We start from the raw sequence: 20305 nt of genomic DNA, 5'->3' as shown, positions 1-20305 counted from the left end.
GCTCCATGCCAGATAGCTCTGAGGCCCCGTACACACGGCCGAGGAACTCGACGTGCCAAGCACGTCGAGTTCCTCGTCGAGTTCTGGGATGAAGCCGCCGAGGAGCTCGGCGGGCCGCCTTCTCCCATAGAACAACGAGAAAATAGAGAACATGTTCTCTATTTTCTCGTCGAGCTCCTCGGCGGCTCCATCGAGCCAAAACTGTACAGACGACAGAGTTTCTCGGCAGAATCCGGGTTTTGACCGAGTTTCTCGGTGAATTCTGCCGAGAAACTCTGTCGTGTGTACGGGGCCTGACAACTAAGTTGTGGTCCCTGCTAAGGCCAGGCGTACCCAACCCCGTTTTGATGTTGTTGAGCAGCAAGAACCGCAGGACCCTTGTATGGAGCAGAGAAGTACTAGCGCCGCAATGAATTAAATATTCATTGGGCTCAACATGCCTCTCAGCAAATAGCTTGGGGTGTCTTCTTTCCAAAATTAGGTCATTTGGGGGGGTTGTGTGCCATCTTGGCATTTTATGGCCTTCAAAACTGTGATAGGTAGTGATAGGTAGTGAGGAGTGAAATCAAAAATGTATGCCCTTAGAAATCTTGAAGGCGGTGATTGGTTTTCGGGGTCTCGTAAGCGGCTAGACTCCCAAAAAGTCCCACACATGGTGTATCCCCGTACTCAGGAGAAGCAGCAGAATGTATTTTGGGGTGCAATTCCACATATAACCATGGCATATGTGAGCAATATTTTGTCTTTATTTAATCACCTGGGACAAAAAAAAAATTCAGTGGGGTGGATTCAGGTAGGGGCGCGCACTAGTACGGAGGCGCAGCGTACCGTTTTTACGCTATGCCTCCGTAAATTACTTGAGCTATGCTTCATTCACGAAGCATTTGCTCCGTAATTTGCGGGGGCGTTGCGTAAAAGTGCCCGGCGTAAGCGCGCGTAATTTAAATGATCCCGTAGGGGGCGTGGATCATTTAAATTAGGCGTGTTCCCGCGCCGAACGTAGTGCGCATGCTCCATCGGGAAACTTTCCCAACGTGCATTGCGGTAAATGACGTCGCAAGGACGTCATTTGCTTTGACGGGAACGTAAATGGCGTCCAGCACCATTCACGATCCACTTACGCAAACAACGCAAATTTCGAAAAACGCGACGCGGGAACGACGTCCATACTTAGCATTGGCTGTGCCTCCTAATAGCAGGAGCAGCCTTATGATGGAAGCGCTGTACACAAACGACGTAAAACTCGAACGCCGAGCGCGCGTACGTTTGTGTGGTATAGTTAAATTTGCAGTGTGTAGAGGATATATATACATCCTTCCTAGCGTTGCACATATATTTATACACTGTATAGCTTAGCTAGATCAGCTATTCCTATTGTTAGAAAATGTCTTTGTGCTAGCTGCAGTGCTCTAACGTGTTGAATTGCCTGCATGCAGTTTAGTTTTAACTGAAACATAGGGCCAGATTCACGTAGAATCGCGGCAACGTAACTTATCGATCATACTGCACGTTTGCTGTGTTTTTGCCCATAAACTCAGTCGATCTTACTATAGGTTTGCTGTGTTTTTGCCCATAAACTTAGTCCATCATACTGCACGTTTGCTGTGTTTTTGCCCATAAACTCAGTCGATCTTACTATACATTTGCTGTGTTTTTGCCCATAAACGCAGTCGATCATACTGCACGTTGCACGTTTGATGTGTTTTTGCCCATAAACTCAGTCGATCTTACTATAAGTTTGCTGTGTTTTTGCCCATATACTCAGTCGATCTTACTATACATTTGCTGTGTTTTTGCCCATAAACGCAGTCAATCATACTGCACGTTTGCTGTGTTTTTGCCCATAAACTCAGTCGATCTTACTATAAGTTTGCTGTGTTTTTGCCCATAAACTCAGTCGATCATACTGCACATTTGCTGTGTTTTTTGCCCATAAAATCAGTCGATCTTACTATAAGTTTGCTGTGTTTTTGCCCATAAACGCAGTTGCTCTTACTGGACAGGTGCTGTTTATTTCTGATTTTGTCCTGTGCAGGCTATTAAAATGTCTGGAAGGACAACAAAGAAAGGCAGAGAGTCACGAGGGCAAGCAGGCTCTGCATCTAGAGGCAACGCTGGTGGTGGACAAGGTGCATCCTCTTCAGGATGTGGCCGTCTGACACGCTCGTCATTGTTTTCAGGAGCTGGCCATGTTGAGCCTCAACATGCAGAGAAATTAGTAGAGTGGATGACCAAGCCGTCCTTATCCTCCTCATCCTCTCTCACCCAGGCTGAGCTTAGTTTATCTGGCAAAGCAGCTGCCAAGGCGTCCTCTTCCTTGTGCACAATGGCATCACACAATCCTTCCCTAGTCCCACCATGTCCTCCTGAGGAGTCCCCCGAACTGTTTCAACACAGTGTTGGGTACATGCTACATGAAGATGCGCAGCGTTTTGAAGGCTCCGATGACGGAGCACAGATAGAGGAAGGCATTGATGTGAGCCCAGAGAGAGCGGGTGGCCCGAGAGGGACAGCAATCTGGCAGTCATGTTCCCCCAGCTGCAGCATACTGCCAGGTTTTCGACAGTGATGAGGAGGGAGGGGATGATGAGGTCACTGACTCTACCTGGGTGCCTGATAGGAGAGAGGAGGAGGAAGAGGAGGAGGAGGAGGAGGAGGAGGAGGAGGAGGAGGAGGAAGAGGCACAGGCACATCTCCAAAGAGGCAGGATGCCCTCCAGGGGACAGCTTAAGGGCAGCACACCAACTGCATTACATCGCAGAGCTACGCCTGTGCAGGGCGCTGCTGCGTCTCAACGGTACTGCAAAAGTTCTTTGGTGTGGGCCTTTTTTGAGACATGTGCAGAAGATCGCACTGTTGCTATTTGCAACATATGTCTCAAGCGTATCTCGCGTGGCCAAAACCTCACCCGCTTGGGCACCACATGCTTGACCAGACATATGTCGACCTGCCATTCAGTTCGTTGGCAAGCATACCAGAAAGACCCACACCAAAGAACAAAGCGGACCTCCCCTTGCCCCTCATCAGCTGGGAGCTCCAACCCCACAAGACCCTCAGTCCTCTCTGAAGCCTGCACTGATAGGACTGAAGGTGTAGAAATAGGTGTGTCACAACCTAGTAGTACATGCGGAAAATCTACTGATGGTAGCAGACAAATTTCCCTGCCGCAGCGCCGAAAGAAGTACTCTCCCAGCCATCCACGTGCCCAGCGGTTGAATGCTAGCTTAGCGAAATTGCTAGCACTTCAACTGCTACCTTTTCAGTTGGTAGATTCTGCCCCCTTCCGTGAGTTTGTGCAATGTGCGGTACCTCAGTGGCAAGTACCCAAACGCCTCGCTGGACAGGGCGGTCAGTGGTAAGGTGCATCTTACCGCTGACTCGTGGTCCAGCAGGCATGGACAGGGACGTTACCTCTCTTTCACGGCGCATTGGGTGACTCTGCTGGCAGCTGGGAAGGACGCATGGCAAGGTACAGTAGTGTTGGAGGTTGTTCCGCCACCACGCCTCCAAAACACTACTACTGGTTGTGACACACCTCTCTCCTCCACCCCCTCCTCTTCTTCTTCTTCCTCTGTGGCGTCTTCCTGTGCTGATGTTTCCTCTGAACCAGCCGTGCTCCGTATGCGTACAAGGGGCTATGCAGGAATGTAGGCCAAGAGATGCCATGCGGTGCTAGAGCTGGTGTGCTTGGGAGACAGGAGCCACACTGGGGCAGAGGTTCTGTCAGCTCTACAGGGGCAGGCTCAGAGGTGGTTGACGCCACGCCAGCTTAAGCCAGGAATGGTGGTTAGCGACAATGGCACCAACCTCCTCTCTGCCCTGCGACAGGGAAAACTGACCCATGTGCCCTGTTTTGCTCATGTTCTCAATTTGGTGGTGCAGCGGTTCTTGGGCAGGTACCCGGGCTTACAGGATGTCCTGAAGCAGGCCAGGAAAGTCTGTGTGCATTTCCGAAGGTCATACAATGCCACTGCTCGGTTGACAGACCTCCAAAGGGAATACAACCTGCCCAAGAACCGCCTAATTTGTGACATGCCCACCAGATGGAACTCTACGTTGGCCATGCTGCAGCGGCTGCACACGCAGCAGAGGGCCATCAATGAGTACCTGTGCCAATATGGCAGCAGAACTGTGTCAGGGGAGCTTGTTTTTTTTCCTACACGCCAGTGGGCCTTGATCAGGGATGCATGCACTGTCCTGTCACCATTTGAGGAGGCCACGAGGATGGTGAGCAGTGACAGTGCATGCATCAGTGAGACTGTCCCTCTAATTCACCTGTTGGAGCAGACTCTACATGGAATTATGGACAGGGCCCTTGAGGCAGAACAGAGGGAGGAAGAGGAGGACTTCATTAACTCTCAAGGCCCCCTTTATCCAGACAGTGGACCTGCATGCCCGCCTACCACACAGAAAGAGGATGAGGAGGACGAGGACGAGGTGGAGGAGGAGGATTGTATCAGCAGCATGGAGGTGGAACCTAGCACTCAGCAGCAGCAGTCTTCAAGGGATCACTTACAGGCCCAAGGAACACGTGGACTTTTACGTGGCTGGGATGAGGTGGCTGCGGATCCTGTCGTCCTCAGTGACCCAGAGGACTGTGCCCCGAATGCCTCAGCAAACCTACGCTGCATGGCCTCCCTGATCCTGCAAAGCCTGTGTAAGGATCCTTGTATTCGTGGTATCAAGGAGAGGGATCATTACTGGCTGGCAACTCTCCTTGATCCAACGGGACGGCAAGCTTATCTTGCCGTCGCAGAGCGAGCAAAAGATGAAACTTCGGGAGGCCTTGCAGAAGGCTCTGTGCAACGCGTTCCCAGAACCTGGGGGATTACCAAATCCAGGTCCTGCACAGCGTGTTGCTGAGGCTTCGATGAGTCACAGAAAGAGCGGTGGAGAAGGTGGCCGTCTGACCGATGCGTTCAATTTTTTAGTCCGCAGCCCCAAGGTATGACCGGTTCCAGCAACCATTGCCAGCGTTTGATTTACATGGTGCGTGAATACCTAGGGGCAAGATCAGATTCGACACTTTCCCCACCGAAAATCCTCTGGCATACTGGGTCTTGAGGATGGATCACTGGCCAGAGCTTGCACAGTACGCTATTGAGCTACTGGCTTGCCCTGCATCCAGCGTTCTTTCAGAACACACATTCAGTGCTGCTGGAGGCTTTGTGACCGATCACAGGGTGCGCCTCTCCACCGACTCCGTTGATCGACTGACCTTTATAAAAATGAATCAGGCTTGGATCAACACCAGCTACCAAGCACCTGATGCAGATGTAACAGAATATTTTTTTTTAAATGACAGATCCCTTGGAGACTGCCTATGCTGATGCTGAGTGACTGTCCTGTTATGCTGCTGATTGAATATTCTTTTCCTCCTCACTGATCTTGCTGATAGCTAGTAAGAACATTTTTGGTTCTGGGCTCCGCCACCAGTGCCTAAGGCCCAATTTTTCTGCCCCTGTTTAACAGTATCTGAGGGGCTGCAGTGTTGTGGTGTGCCTAAGGCCCAATGTTTCTGCCCCTGTTTAACAGGGGCATCTAATAACAATTTTTAATGCAATATTTTGCATGTGGCTCTTTTCTGCGCTCCAATTACAGTATCTGAGGGGTTGCAGTGTTGTGGTGTGCCTAAGGCCCAATGTTTCTGCCCCTGTTTAACAAGGGCGTCTAATAACAATTTTTAATGCAATACTTTGCATGTGGCTCTTTTCTGTGCTCCAATTACAGTATCTGAGGGGTTGTGGTGTGCCTAAGGCCCAATGTTTCTGCCCCTGTTTAACAGGGGCGTCTAATAATAATTTTTAATGCAATACTTTGCATGTGTCTCTTTGCTGAGCTCCAATTACAGTATCTGTGAGGGGTTGCAGTGTTGTGACACCGCCACCAGTACCTAAGGCCCAATTTTTCTGCCCCTGTTCTAGTAATTTTCTTGGTTTGCTTTGTTTCTAATTTGAGTTCATTCTAGCTTTCTCCTACGTTATCATAGTGTCATGTTTATTTCCCTTTACTAAATACTCATCATTGTCAATGTAAACACCACAGATCTAGATTTGTTCTTTTAGGCAGCATCGATATAATAAGAAGCCAGACATTGTTGAGTATCCAAAAATATTTATTGTATCACACTTAAAATGTGTAATTTTCATAATTTTTTAAAATATCTTAATATAATTTTTTTAATAAGTATATTTTTGCTTTTAAATACTTGTCTACATCAATTTTTTTTGTATTTTTTTTTATTTTTTTATTTTTTTTAAACCCTCCCCAGAACATCAATAATATTCTTGAGGCTTTGGTCCACCTTTCTATTGTTCCTTATGATCTTCTCCAGGGCGATGTTTGTGTCCTCTATTTGTGCCATGCAGGACATTATCTCCCCAATTAGCACCTGGGCACTGTAAGTGTCTAAGCCGCCATCAACAGCTCGTACACCTGAAATTTGTGAAAAAACATGTATTAAAATTATGCAGGCCTACATGTATTACCTGAAGCTGTGCTGTATGACACTGACCTGATGTGGTGGCATTTTGCACTTCCTGTACATCCGGCGAGGGTGGGGCTTGGCACTGTGTGGGGTTGGTCGGCTCCACTTCTGCAGCTTGATTGCAGCCTATGAGATTGTAAAAAAAGGGATAGATGAATCAAAAAGATTAGAGGCCTGAAAGAGGAATATCAATCATTCTTTTTAAAAAGTTTGGTACAATTGTCTGCTTTTACAATCCTTCTAAACTTAACACACGATTTTATCCATTATCAAAGCTGTTGCATTTCTCTATCTTTGGACAAGTTTCCTACATGGAAAAACAACAAGTATACACTGGATCACCTCTGTGTGACACGCCAACTAGGTTGTTCTTGTGACCAACACTCAGTGCCGATCCTGACCTCCCTGGGACTCGAAGCAAAATGACTTGGCACATTAAAAATGAGAAGCGGGGGGCGCTGAAGACAGTGACATGTCACATTAAAGAAAGTTGAGAAGTGGGGGGAGGGGGTGTTCTGCTGTCGAAAATGACATCTTGCATTAAATTGAGAAGCAAGGGGTGCTAACTTCTTGCCTCTTCTCGAATGCAGTCAGCGAGTTGAGAAGCAGAGTGAGGGGGCGAAAATGACTTCTTACTAGGCGGGGCCTCTAGTTATTTGGGGGGGCCCTTTGCAGCTTTGCGGGGCCCTAAGTGGCTTGCATAGCAAACCTATAGGGTGGATCGGCCATGCCAACCATTGTGCTACTGAGTCCATATGTGTAATCAACTGCTGTGCTGAGCATACTCTTCCTTTTACTGTATAATGACTTAAGTTGGATTATTTAAATCTAGTTAATAACACATCTACATTAAATAAAAAATTGGTCTCACATAAAAAGATATTAAATACAATGAACAACCAATTATTATGCCCACAAACAGGAACCTTGAAACATCTATTCTTGGACTGTCTATATACACAACCTGAAAGAAAACCAAATGACGCAAAATAATTAAAGGAACACTAAAGGTTTGTTTTTTATTAGATCAATTGATTGCTGCAAGCTAGAGCATTTAAATATCACTTACCTCAGTTTTCCTTTTGACCTCCAAAATACAGTAATCTAGGTTTGAAAATGCCATTTCCTGTCACTCCTCTTCTTGCTTTCCACCAGCATCTGAGCCGTTTTGCATGGTGGAAAGCAGAAAGTGCTCACCCCCTCCCTATGACTACAGCCCTGCGTGAAGATACTCTCTTATCCCTCACAGGCATGGAGGCTAAGCCTAATAGGAACTGTAGTTCCCATTAGGCCGTGATGTAGCAAGAATGAATGCGCACCGCAAACCAGGAAGTCAGTGAGAATAACGATTCAGGAGTGACGGAGGTGAATAAAACAGCTCGATTTCAACAGGTATCAAACTAGTTATAATGCAAAACATTACTTTTTACTTTATCAGCTACTGTCAGACTTTAATTTAAGAGGAAAATATTTTTGTATTTACAACCCCTTTAAAACAAATATTCAGAGTACACATGAAATTTACTTACGTCTGAGAACTCTAATTCTCTCCATCTGGTCCGGCTCTCTGATTTTCAAATCAGACCATCGCTTGCGCAGCTGCTCCCTGGACCTCTGCACCCCGAATTTTGCATGGAGAGTCCTCCGCACCTTCTCCATTATCTGGGCCTTGATTTTATTGGGGTTCTTGTAAGGCCCTTTTTTGCCGTCGTAGTCCTCCTTTTTAAGAACAGCAACCATCTCTACCATCTCTTCGAAGCTCATGTTGGTGGCTTTGTACCTCCTGCTCCTCCTGGTGTGTGCCTGGCCTCTCTCCTGCCTGGTTGCAGCTTGCTGTCTTCCCTCCATCATTACTTCTGACTCTTGCATTGACCGACTGAAAAGGGGCGTGTCAATCACTAGAATGATCATCATGGGCGTAGCAACGTGCGGAGCTTCTCACATGCGCAGTGTATAAAGGGATATTGCGTGAATGAGAACGTCGTTCACAGTCGGTAGAAAACGTCGGAAAAACGATCGTGCAGTACGACGATACGAAACTTGATTTTTGGACTTCATGATCAGTGGATGAGTTTGTGGGTTAGATATGGGGAGAAAGCTAAGGCTTGACTGACATTTTTTTTTGCTAAATTTTGACTTGCAGAAATAATGGAGGCCTTCAGAGAACAGGAGTTCTTCACAGAATTTGTTCAAAGGGGGCCCCGGATGGCAACCCCCCTTTTTTCTAGAATTTTACTTTCCTAAAAAAATAATTTATTGAGCCAAGATCTGGCATTGTAATGCCCCCACCCCTAAAATAATCGACATATTGTTGCCACACAGCACGTGCACTTTGGGGGGCCAAGCCTGTATGGACAGTCTCACGGGCCACCACCACTGGAACATCAGTGGCCTCATCAGGCACAAGTGTCGTGTAGTTTGTTGAGGGTCTCTTTAGGAAATTGTGCAATGCAGGAGCAAAGTATGACATGGTTCTGATTGTACTTAAGAAACCTACAGTCCTTATCTTGTTTGCAACGCCTGTATACTGCTGTTCAAAGTATATAGGGCCAAAAGGTCTTGTCAGGGCCGATCCTCGCTTTAGGCTCACTATGCAAGCCACTTAGGGCTCCGCAAAGCTGCAAAGGGCCCCCTAAATTACTAGAGGACCCGCCTGGTGAGAAGTAATTTTTGTCCCCTCTCCCCGCTTCTAAACTCGCTGGCTGAGTCATTTCTGACAGCAGAACACCCCGTCACCCTGCTTCTCAACTTTCTTTAATGTGACATGTCACTGTCGTCAGCGCCCCCCCCCCCCCCCCGATTCTCATTTTTAATGTGCCATGTCATTTTGCTTAGGGCCCCAGGGAGGTCAGGATCGGCACTGGGTCTTGTAATGACCTGGGGGGAGTGGTGGCGGGGAAACTCATGCTATTTTTTTCAATGATTTTTATCCATATTGCAGGGACCAAACATTACATTAAAGCCGCAAGCAGTATTAAAGCGGAGTTCCGGCCACAATTTCACTTATTAAATATAAATACCCCTGTAATACACAAGCTTAATGTATTCTAGTAAAGTTAGTCTGTAAACTAAGGTCCGTTTTGTTAGGTTGTTACAGCATTTAGACACTTTATAAAATAGAAATTGACTGGGGCCATCATGAAGCCAGACTGTATGACTTCCTGGATTTCAGCCTTGCAGATCTCGCACATGCTCAGTGCTGCACAAGCAGTGTCAGATCAGGTTTCAGCACCTGTGCTGTTCAAGTCACATGATTCTTTGAGACTGGGGAGTGCACAGACTCCTGGAAAGTTACACCCACTACATTCCCAGGAGTCTGTGCGGTGTAGGTTAGGAGGCATTAAGCACCTAGGTGCAGGAAGTGGGAAGATTAACTATTCTGCCTAGCAACAACAATTTGAAGGCATATAAAAAGAAAAAAAAATTGTAAAGGACTAATGACATTTTTTTAACCTCTTGACCACCGCCCCATGTCAAAAAGACGTCCTCTTTTTAAAGTTGAATATCTCGATAACGGCAGCAGCTGCTGCCACAACCGAGATATTCATCTTTTCAGGGGGCGGTGATGTACACGATAACGGCGGTCTCCGCGGCGGATTCGCCGCGAGATCGCCGTTATCGGTGGCGGGAGAGGGCCCCCCCCCCCTCCCGCCGCTCTCCCGCGCCCTCCGCCGCTTACCGGAGCCGTCGGTAGCGGCGGAGGGGATCGGATGTGTCCGGCAGCTGAGCGGGGACGGGACTGAAGGAGAAATCTCCTTCACCCGTCCTCATAGCTCTGCTGGGCGGAAGTGACGTCAAAACGTCAGTCCCGCCCAGCCTCTTAAAGAAACATTTTTTTTTTTTGTCGCCGCGATCGTTGGAGTGAGAGCAATAATTCTAGCCCTAGACCTACTCTGCAACTCAAAAAATGCAACCTGTAGAATTTTTTAAACGTCGCCTATCGAGATTTTTAAGGGTAAAAGTTTGACGCCATGCCACGAGCGGGCGCAATTTTTAAGCGTGACATGTTGGGTATCATTTTACTCGGCGTAACATTATCTTTCACAATATATAAAAAAATTGGGCAAAATGTATTGTTGTCTTATTTTTTAATTAAAAAAAGTGATTTTTATCCAAAAAAAGTGCGCTTGTAAGACCGCTGCGCAAATACGGTGTGACAAAAAGTATTGCAATGACTGCCATTTTATTCCCTAGGACAGTGATGGCGAACCTTGGCACCCCAGATGTTTTGGAACTACATTTCCCATGATGCTCTAGTACACTGCAAAGTGCATGAGCATCATGGGAAATGTAGTTCCAAAACATCTGGGGTGCCAAGGTTCGCCATCACTGCCCTAGGATGTCTGCTAAAAAAAAAATATAATGTTTGGGGGTTCTGATTAATTTTCTAGCAAAATTGTGATTTTCACATGAAGGAGAGAAGTGCCAGAATTAACCCGGTGGGCAAGTGGTTAAAACTACTGATGTAATGCTATATTTATGGATGGAATTCCACTTTAAATTACTTTTTTTCTGAGAGTAATCTCATGTTGTGCAGGGACATTTCTAAACATGTGCCACTACTATAGACACCCAGCAGGTACCATATTTAAAGGATTTTTTTTTTCACTTTAAGCATCATTAAAATCGCTGCTCAAGAAAAAAACTACAGTTTTTAAAACGTTTTTTTTCCATTGATACATGTTCCCTGGGGCAAGACCCGGGTTCTCAAAGACGTTTTCCATCAATAACTTGCATATTGGGCTTTAAAATTAGCACTTTTGAATTTGAACGTTCGAGTCCCATAGACTTCAATAGGGTTCTAAATGTTCGCGCGAACGGACGGTCTGTTCGAACGTTCTGGTGCGAACGGAACCCGGGTATGTTCGGCTCATCCCTACTTATGGCTAAAGCCCTGGATAGCTGACACTGCTTCAAAGTCAAATTGGTGCAAGATCCCGTATGATGGCGCAAACTTGTTCGGTGCTAAGTTGGATTCAGCGATTTCCAAGGTCACTGGGGGAAAGTCGGGACTTATCCCCACCGATAGGAGACCCAAGCCTCAAAAATGTCCTGCCTATCCCCCCCGGCAGAGAATTCAGGAGGGACTGGAAAAATACTTGCCCCTCCTTTATGAAGGTACAGAAGACCAAGGCCATCAGCGCTGGGGACTAGCAAAAGTCCTTTTGAAAGTTCGCCCGCCCAGGTTTAGGCGTTTTGCTCAAATTTGGTCAGACCACATAAAGGACTCATGGACACTCTCCACTGTCAGATACAGCCACAAATGGAAATTTATGGGGACATTACCGGGGGAAGGTCTTCCAGCCTTCCAAGATACCATCTTCCCCAGACAAGAGGGGGCTTCTTCTTCAATATGGTTTGGAATTCGGAACTAATTCAAAAGGGGGCAGTTATAGAAGTTCCTTCGCACCAAAAGGGGAGGGGATTTTATTCCCCTTTATTTTTGGTGCGGAAAAAATCAGGGGGATCTACATCCTGTCCTGGACTTGAAAAGACTCAACAGAAGGATCAGAATAGAGGCCTTCAAAATGGAGAGCCTCCAATCCATTCTGCTGGCAGTGAACCTGGGAGACTGGATGCTATCAGTCGATTTATCGGACGCTTATCTTCACGTTCCGATCCATCCCGCATTCTAGAAGTTTCTCCACTTTTCTATCAACCAACGTCATTTTCAATTCCGGTGCCTACCATTCGGCATCTCTTCAGCACCCAGGACGTTCACAAAAATTCTCCTACCGCTCATCGCACTCCTCTTAGCAGAAGATCGGGAAACTCTGCTTCATCAGCGGGAAATCTTAATCCTGACCCTTCAGGACTTTGGCTGGTTAATCAACTGGAAAAAAAGCAGTCTTCAGCCTACACAAGTCATGGTGTTCCTGGGGGCGGAATAAAATACAGAGCTGAACAGGGTGCAGCTGCCTCTGGAGAAAGTAGAACCCTTAGTACTGAAGATTCGGAACATGTTGTCATCCTGATGTCTGCCGGTCAGAGCCTGCCTCAGTGTGCTGGGGTCCATGTCATCGACCATACCCATGCTGCAGTGGTCCCAGTGGCACATGAGAGTTCTGCAGAATGCCTTTCTCAGGCAGTGGAATGGAGCCTTGATTCTCCAGACTATCCATATTCCCAACTGGGTAAAACAATCGGTTTGGTGGTGGACACACTCTTCCAACCTCAGAAGGTTCAGACCAAAAGCTCCCCCAAACCCGGAGGTAGTAACATTGGATGCCAGCCATAGGGGTTGGGGAGCGCATTACCTGGACCAGGCAGCTCAAGGACAGTGACACTTTCCAGCTCAGGGCATAGTATCGAATATACTGGAGCTCCATGCAGACTTCCAAGCCCTCATAGCTTTCGCACCTCTACTACAGGGGAAAAGTTTCCTTATCTGTATGGACAACAAAGTCACGGTAGCCTATATTCAGAGACAGGGCGTTACCAGAAGTCACACGCTTTTGGAGGAAGTTCGTCCCATAATGGAATAGGCCCAAGTACACCTGTTGGATCTGAAAGCGGTATATGTGCCGGCAGCGCAGAACATGCTGGCTGACTACCTGAGCCAAAAGTCACTTTCAAACAATGAGTGGTCTCTGAACCACCAGGCATTCTCCCTTCTTACAAAGGTGTGGGGAGTCCCGGAGATCGACTTAGCGGCAACGCCAGCGAATACCAAATGCCAGAGGTTCCTGTCCAGAGCACCCTTTCCGTCAGCCGAGGACACAGACTGCTTAGTTCACCCATGGGACTTCGAACTGGGGTACATCTTTCCCCCAACTCCCCTGAACGCAAGGTTCCTATCCCGACTCCGAAGATCCTCGGCCACAGTAATTGCGGTGATTCCGTTCTGGCCGAGAAAGCCATGGTTCACGACCCTCTTACAGCTCAATACTCAACCTCCAATCCACCTACCGACATCAGCGGACCTCCTATATCAAGGTCAATTCCTCCATCCGGCTCCAGACAGGCTACACCTGACAGCATGAAGGTTGAGAGGGTTAGGCTAAGAGAACAAGGTTGCTCCCAAGAGGTTATAGTGACTCTAATGCAAGCCAGGAAAAACACCACAAACACCATCTACACAAGCGTTTGGAAAAGATTCGTCCTGATGGCACAACTTAAATGTTGGGACCCCATGTCTCCAGATCCATCCCAAATTCTGGAATTCCTTCAGTCGGGCGTTGATAAAGGTCTAAACTCGAGTACCCTGAAGTTACAGATATCCGCCCTGTCAGCCAAAACAGGCACCAGATGGGCTCTTCACTAGAGTTGAGCGGACACCTGGATGTTCGGGTTCGGGTCCGAACCCGAACTTAAAAAAAAAAAGTTCAGGTTCGGGAACCCGAACTCCGAACCCCATTGTAGTCAATGGGACACGGACTTTTAGAAAAAAAAATGCGCGGAGGTCACCGCAAATTCAATAACCAGACCCTTTAGGTCTGGTATGGATATTAAGGGGAACCCCGCCGTCAATTTAAAACAAAAATGACGTGCGGTTCCCCCTAAATATCCATAACCAGATCCGTTATCTGAGCATGTTGACCTGGACGGCCGCAGAAAAGAGGGGGGGACAGAGTGCGGCCCTCCCTCTCCTGAACCGCACGAGGCCACATGCCCTCAACATGGGGAGGATGTCCCCATGTTGATGGGGAGAAGGGTCTCATCCCCACAACCCTTGCCCGGTGGTTGTGGGGGTATGCGGGCGGGAGGCTTATCAGAATCTGGAAGACCCCTTTAACAAAGGGGACCCCCAGATCCTGACCCCCCCCTATGTCAAATGGTAATGGGGTACACTGTACCCCTACCATTTCACGAAGGAAGTGTAAAGTCTTGTAAAAAAAACACACACACACACACACACACACCGTAGAATAAAGTCCTTTATTAATAAAAAAAAAAACTCCAGTGGTGATAATCCACTCGTTCCCGGCTTCCTGCTCCAACGTTGTCCCGATCCTGCGACGGCTGCGGGTGATCTCCAGCGATGAGAAGATCGAACGACGGCCGGGTGATCGGCTTCCCTCTTCCTGGGCTTCCCCAGTGACGTAGCAGAGGGTACGTCAGAGGGTGCGGGGTCACGTGACGGGTGGCCCTGCCTCCTCTATATAAGTAATGTCACAGCTCCAGCGTGTCAATCGCTGGGCTGTGTCCAGCGCTGAGAGGAGGTCAGGGATGCTGCGCTCCGGATGGATCTTCTCATCGCTGGAGCGGAGATCACCCGGCCATCGCTCGATCTTCTCTTCGCTGGAGATCACCTGTAGCCGTTGCAGGATTGGGACAACGTTGGAGCAGGAAGCCGGGAATGAGTGGATTATCACCGCTGGAGTTTTTTTTTTTTAATAAAGGACTTTATTCTACGGTGTGTGTGTGTGTGTGTGTGTGTTTTTTTTTTACAAGACTTTACACTTCCTTCATGAAATGGTATGAGTACAGTGTACCCCATTACCATTTCACACAGGGGGGGTCAGGATCTGGGGGTCCCCTTTGTTAAAGGGGTCTTCCAGATTCTGATAAGCCTCCCGCCCGCATACCCCCACAACCACCGGGCAAGAGTTGTGGGGATGAGACCCTTGTCCCCATCAACATGGGGACATCCTCCCCATGTTGAGGGCATGTGGCCTGGTGCGGTTCAGGAGAGGGGGGGCGCACTCTGTCCCTCTGGCACTCTGTCCCTCTGGCACTCTGTCCCTCTGGCACTCTGTCCGATCCCGGACCCAAACTTTTTCCAATTGTTCGGGTCCGGGTTCGGGAAAAACCCAAAGTCCGTACCGAACCGGAAACTTTACAGTTCGGGTTCGCTCAACCCTACTCTTCACCCTTTGGTTACCCAATTCATGAAAGCTTGCATGAAGATCAGACCTCCTAGAAAACTATCTTTCCCTGCATGGGATCTTTCAGTGGTTCTCAAAGCCCTTTCCAATCCACCTTTTTTTCCATCCGATTTGATTTCACTGTGGGACCTGACTTTAAAGTTGACCTTCCTCATCGCTATTGCATCAGCAAGAAGGGTGTCAGAAATACAAGCTCTTATGTCTAAAAAGCCCTATTTAGTTTTTTTGTCCGACAGAGTGGTACTGAGGCCTTCAGATCGTTTCATACCAAAGGTAGCCTCGTCCTTTCACTACAACCAGGACATTGTCCTTCCATCCTTTACTAACGGGAATGAGGAACCTCATGCCTTGGACATTAAATCTGCTATCTCCAGCTACCTTTCAGCTACCACTCAGCTTCGGAAGATGGATACCCTCTTGGTCATACCACACGGGAGCAGACGAGGCTAAGCAGCAACTTCCCATACCATCGCCTCTTGGCTGGTCAAAACTATTGAGAAAGCATATTCCACTCAACAACTGACGATCCCGGAAGGCATCAGAGCGCACTCGACCAGGGCAGGGGGGAGCTCATGGGGAGCATATTGTGGTATTTCATCAGAAACCATCTGCAGAGCAGCGACCTGGTCTTCCAGGCATACCTTCATCTCCCATTACAGGGTGGACTCTGCTCACTTGACTACTGCCGACTTCGGTAGATCTATCATCAGAGCCAATTCTTCAGCACTATAGGGAATAAATATTATTTTCTTGCACCCTCCCGTCTGGCGAGTTATTTCCCAGTGTGTGCTGCCATGAATGCATCAGGAAAACGGAAAATTGTATACTCACCTTTCCGTTATTTTCCTTTCCTGACGCATCTTCATGGCAGCACACAGATGCCCACCCTGCTGTTTAATGATGATATGTACAGATAATGGTGCAGGGTGTCTCCTCTTCAAATTTATAGCTAACCAATCCTGTCAGGTTGTGGGGGCGGAGTCACAACCCAGTGTGTGCTGCCACGAAGATGCGTCAGGAAAGGAAAATTACGGAAAGGTGAGTATACAATTTTCCCTTTTTTCCATCGGATTTTCCGATCGCATGTAGCCCTATCTGAGGTTTTTCATCGGAAATTCCAATGAATTCCATCAGAGTTTAGATATAGAACAATTTTTTTTTCGATGGAATTCCGTGATTTGGCTGGGCAAAAGCCAATCGTGTGTACGCGGCATTACTCACATGTACTAGTTTGCCTATCCCTAGCATTCTCTTTCTAAAATTTAAATAATTTAACTACTTCAATACCAGACACTTTCACCCTCTTCCTGCCCAGGCCTATTTTCCTCTTTCAGTGCTGTCACACTCTGAATGACAATTACTCAGTCATGTATTACTGTAAAAAGCAAAACAAAAGTAATTTAACAAAAGCCTAGCCGTGTCCCGGCTCTAACTATACAATATGCACGCCCTCACTACCAGGCTGAACAAACCTACAGCTTGTCAGCTTCCACATAGATTGCTTAACAGTTTTGTTTACCAACCTCTTTGCTCTCACAGACCAACACTATCTGTGTGTCCCAGGGCAGAGCAAAGACTGTCTGCACAGGTGAGCTTAAATTGGCCTGGGGGAGAGGGCCAACACCCGTACTGGATCAGAGCTCAGAGATCCCTGAACGTATAAGAGAGGAGCCTGGGAGAGGTGTAAACCCCAAACAGGACTTTTCCAGGCTCTCTCTGGGACGCTCTGCTACAACACATATTGTGACAGTGTACACGACTCTGTGTATGTCAGTGAGAGGTTGGAAAGGGCAGCTTTCCCTGTCTTGGAAAGGGTTAAGCTTGGCCCAACAGGTAAACCTCCTCTCTCTCTATATTAATTAGCCTGCACCTGATAGTTTGAAGGGAGAGTAAGAGCTCAGAGCGAGATCCAGGCTGCACTGGATGGACACAGACTGGAGAGGGTCTGCGTATTCGTGGAATTAAGGTCTGTCAGAACAAATGCTTATATCGGACTGTGTTTTTGTTTGTTTATACTAGAAGCCGGAATAGCCGCTCTAGTAAAGTGAAGTGAGGGACGCTCTTGTTTAGTTAGCCTCCTAAGGTGGAGTAAGCCTATTTTTTTTTTTTTTTTTTCATTGGATGCAATAAAGCTGCATTTATTCGCCATTTCTGTTTAAAGACCAGTGACTTTCCTACAATATGTACATATATGTGTGTGTATATATGTATGTGTGTGTGTGTGTGTGTGTATATATACATATATATATATATATATATATATATATATATATATATATATATATATATATATATATATATATATATATATATATATATTAAGGCTGTTGCTGATTACAATTTTCGTGTTCGATTAATAAAACATTTTTTAATCGACTAATTTTGATTTATTATAATGGACATACATTAGTCCCCACTGTAATATCCACAGACATCTCCCCCACTGTAATATCCACAGACATTTCCCCCACTGTATAGGGAGATTAGTGCTTGCTAAGTCTTACCAGAGAAGCCGACTGAACACGAGCAGTTGAGGCCGGGTGATGACGTCAGCGCACCGCTCTAGGCTCACCTAGGCCGCCGCCGGGTGGACCAAGATGGCCGCCGCTCTGGGAGCTAGGCCGAAGCCACGGTCTTTCCTATAGCCGAGGCAGTAGTGGAGCTCCGCGGATCACGTGGTGTGCCGATCCGCATATAGTGACCCGTTCGGATCACGGATCATTTATGATCCGTTGCACCACTAGTACCGATCAAAAGAATTTTGATCGATCAAAAAAATTAACGATTAATCAAGGAATTAATCTTTCATTTTCACAGCCCTAATAAATATATATATATATATGTATATATATATATATATATATATATATATATATATATATATATATATATATATATATATATATATTGTAAGGGATTAGCTGGGTAGTGGATGGGTTCACTACACACTGAACGATACAGAGAAACAGCCGAAGACGGTTGAAAACAAAGAATTTGGTTTATTCTTCCATCTTACTGGAAACAATTGCAAGCATCCAAACAGCATAAACAAAATCAAACATAAAATAAACCCTGGCCACTAGGGGCGTCTACCTTCACCACACAGGAACCTATCTATGGAGTCTGGCACAGCCTACTGCTGAGCAGACACTGCTGGTCATACAGCAAAAAAACAGTCTTTTTGATTTTTATCACACAGAAAAATCAACAGCACCTCACCTCTTCAGAAGTATTTCTGTTCACTGCTCTCCTTCACTCAAAAAGCCTCAGGATGCAGCAATCAGTAGTAATCCTCTGGATTACTTATAGAGGCCTTAATTGCCTCATTCTGAACAGCAGAAGTTTTCCAACGCCCTTAAATTGTTCTGGCTGCTTCTGCAGCCGACACCTGATAATAATTGGTATATTGTCTAAACAAGGCAGAAATGTATCTCCCGTCTGTGACAACACCCACAGATTTACCTGACTTCCTGTCACAATATTATATATAGATATATATATGAAAATCTGTGAATCCTTGAGACCCTAAAATGCCAGGACAGAACAAATACCCCCAAATGACCCCTTTTTTTGGAAAGTAGACAGTCTAAGGCAGGGGTGTCCAAACTTTTTTCAAAGAGGGCCAGATTTGATGAAGTGAACATGCGTGAGGGCCGACTATTTTGCCTGACATTCTTTGAACCATTAAAATTCTGTCTAAGTGTGTTCGTCTGAGCACTAATACACCGCTCAACAAGAATTCTCTTGCCTTTGTGGCTGTGTGTGGTGAAGAGATGAGCTTGGGCGTGTTATTTGGATATACCGTATTTATTGGCGTATAACACACACAGGCTTACCATTGCCATGAATTCAGCCTCACCATTGCCATGAATGCAGCCTTACCATTGCCATGAATGCAGCCTTACCATTGCCATCAGTGCAGCCTGAACGATTCCCATCTGCAGCCTCGGAGGGCAGAGGGAGGGGGCGGGAAGAGTCCCGACAGATTACAAACAGGAGAATGTCTTGTTTAACCTGTGGCCTCTTTAATACAAAGTCCCGCCTCCTATGATAGACAGAACAGTCGTCCAATGGCATCCCAGGAGACGGAACTTCCAATAGAGACGCTGCTGAGTAAACAGGAAAATCTCTTCATGTAATCTGACGGCGCTCGTCCTGCCCCCTCCCTGTCCACTCCAAGGCAGCACCAATAAATACAGTATATATCTTTTGTGGCCCTGGGGGCCACAAACAATATATATATATTCAAATCCCCAGGGGGGCCATATTAAATCAACAGGGGGGCCGCATTTGGCCCCCGGGCCTGACTTTGGACATGCCTGGTCTAAGGTATTTAGTAAGAGGCATAGTAAGTTATTTGAAGTTGTAGGTGTTGTTACATTTTTTTTATTTTTTGGAAAATGAAGAAATAAAAAAATATATATTTTTAATTTCACTTTTTTTTACATACTGCCAACAGAACAGTGAAGTATCATTATGTGGCTGGTGTGGAGTATATAGATATATATATATATATATATATATATATGTATATGTATATGTGTGTAAATTTTGTTAAAACTTGTTTCTTTTTTTGACATGCATACTGTGACTAGAGCAGTGCAGTGCTACCATAGTGACACTGTACTACTTTGGGAAAGTGTTCAGGATTTTTATATATATATATATATATTTACAATATAAATGTTTATAACAGTGATGCTTACTGTTATAATGTTACAAGCAATCATTTTTGTGAATAGCATATATGTGAGCACTGAGACCAATCACAGAGGTCATCAAATTAGCACACAATGAATGGCTTTGAGTGAAAGTCATTTGTTGTGTACAACTCTCACATGAACGCTGTGATTGGTCATAGTGATCATATGAAACCAGGGATGGCCTGATAAAATAATCTGTTATCTGTGGGTGACAGTATGCACTGCAGTGCAGCCCCAAAGGTGCAATCAAGGCACGTGACTGGGAGGACATCATATGACGTCTACCC

This window comes from Rana temporaria, chromosome 6 (assembly GCF_905171775.1).
Source record: "Rana temporaria chromosome 6, aRanTem1.1, whole genome shotgun sequence".
Taxonomy (NCBI): Eukaryota; Metazoa; Chordata; class Amphibia; order Anura; family Ranidae; genus Rana; species Rana temporaria.
Note: the sequence above shows the minus strand (reverse complement) of the source record.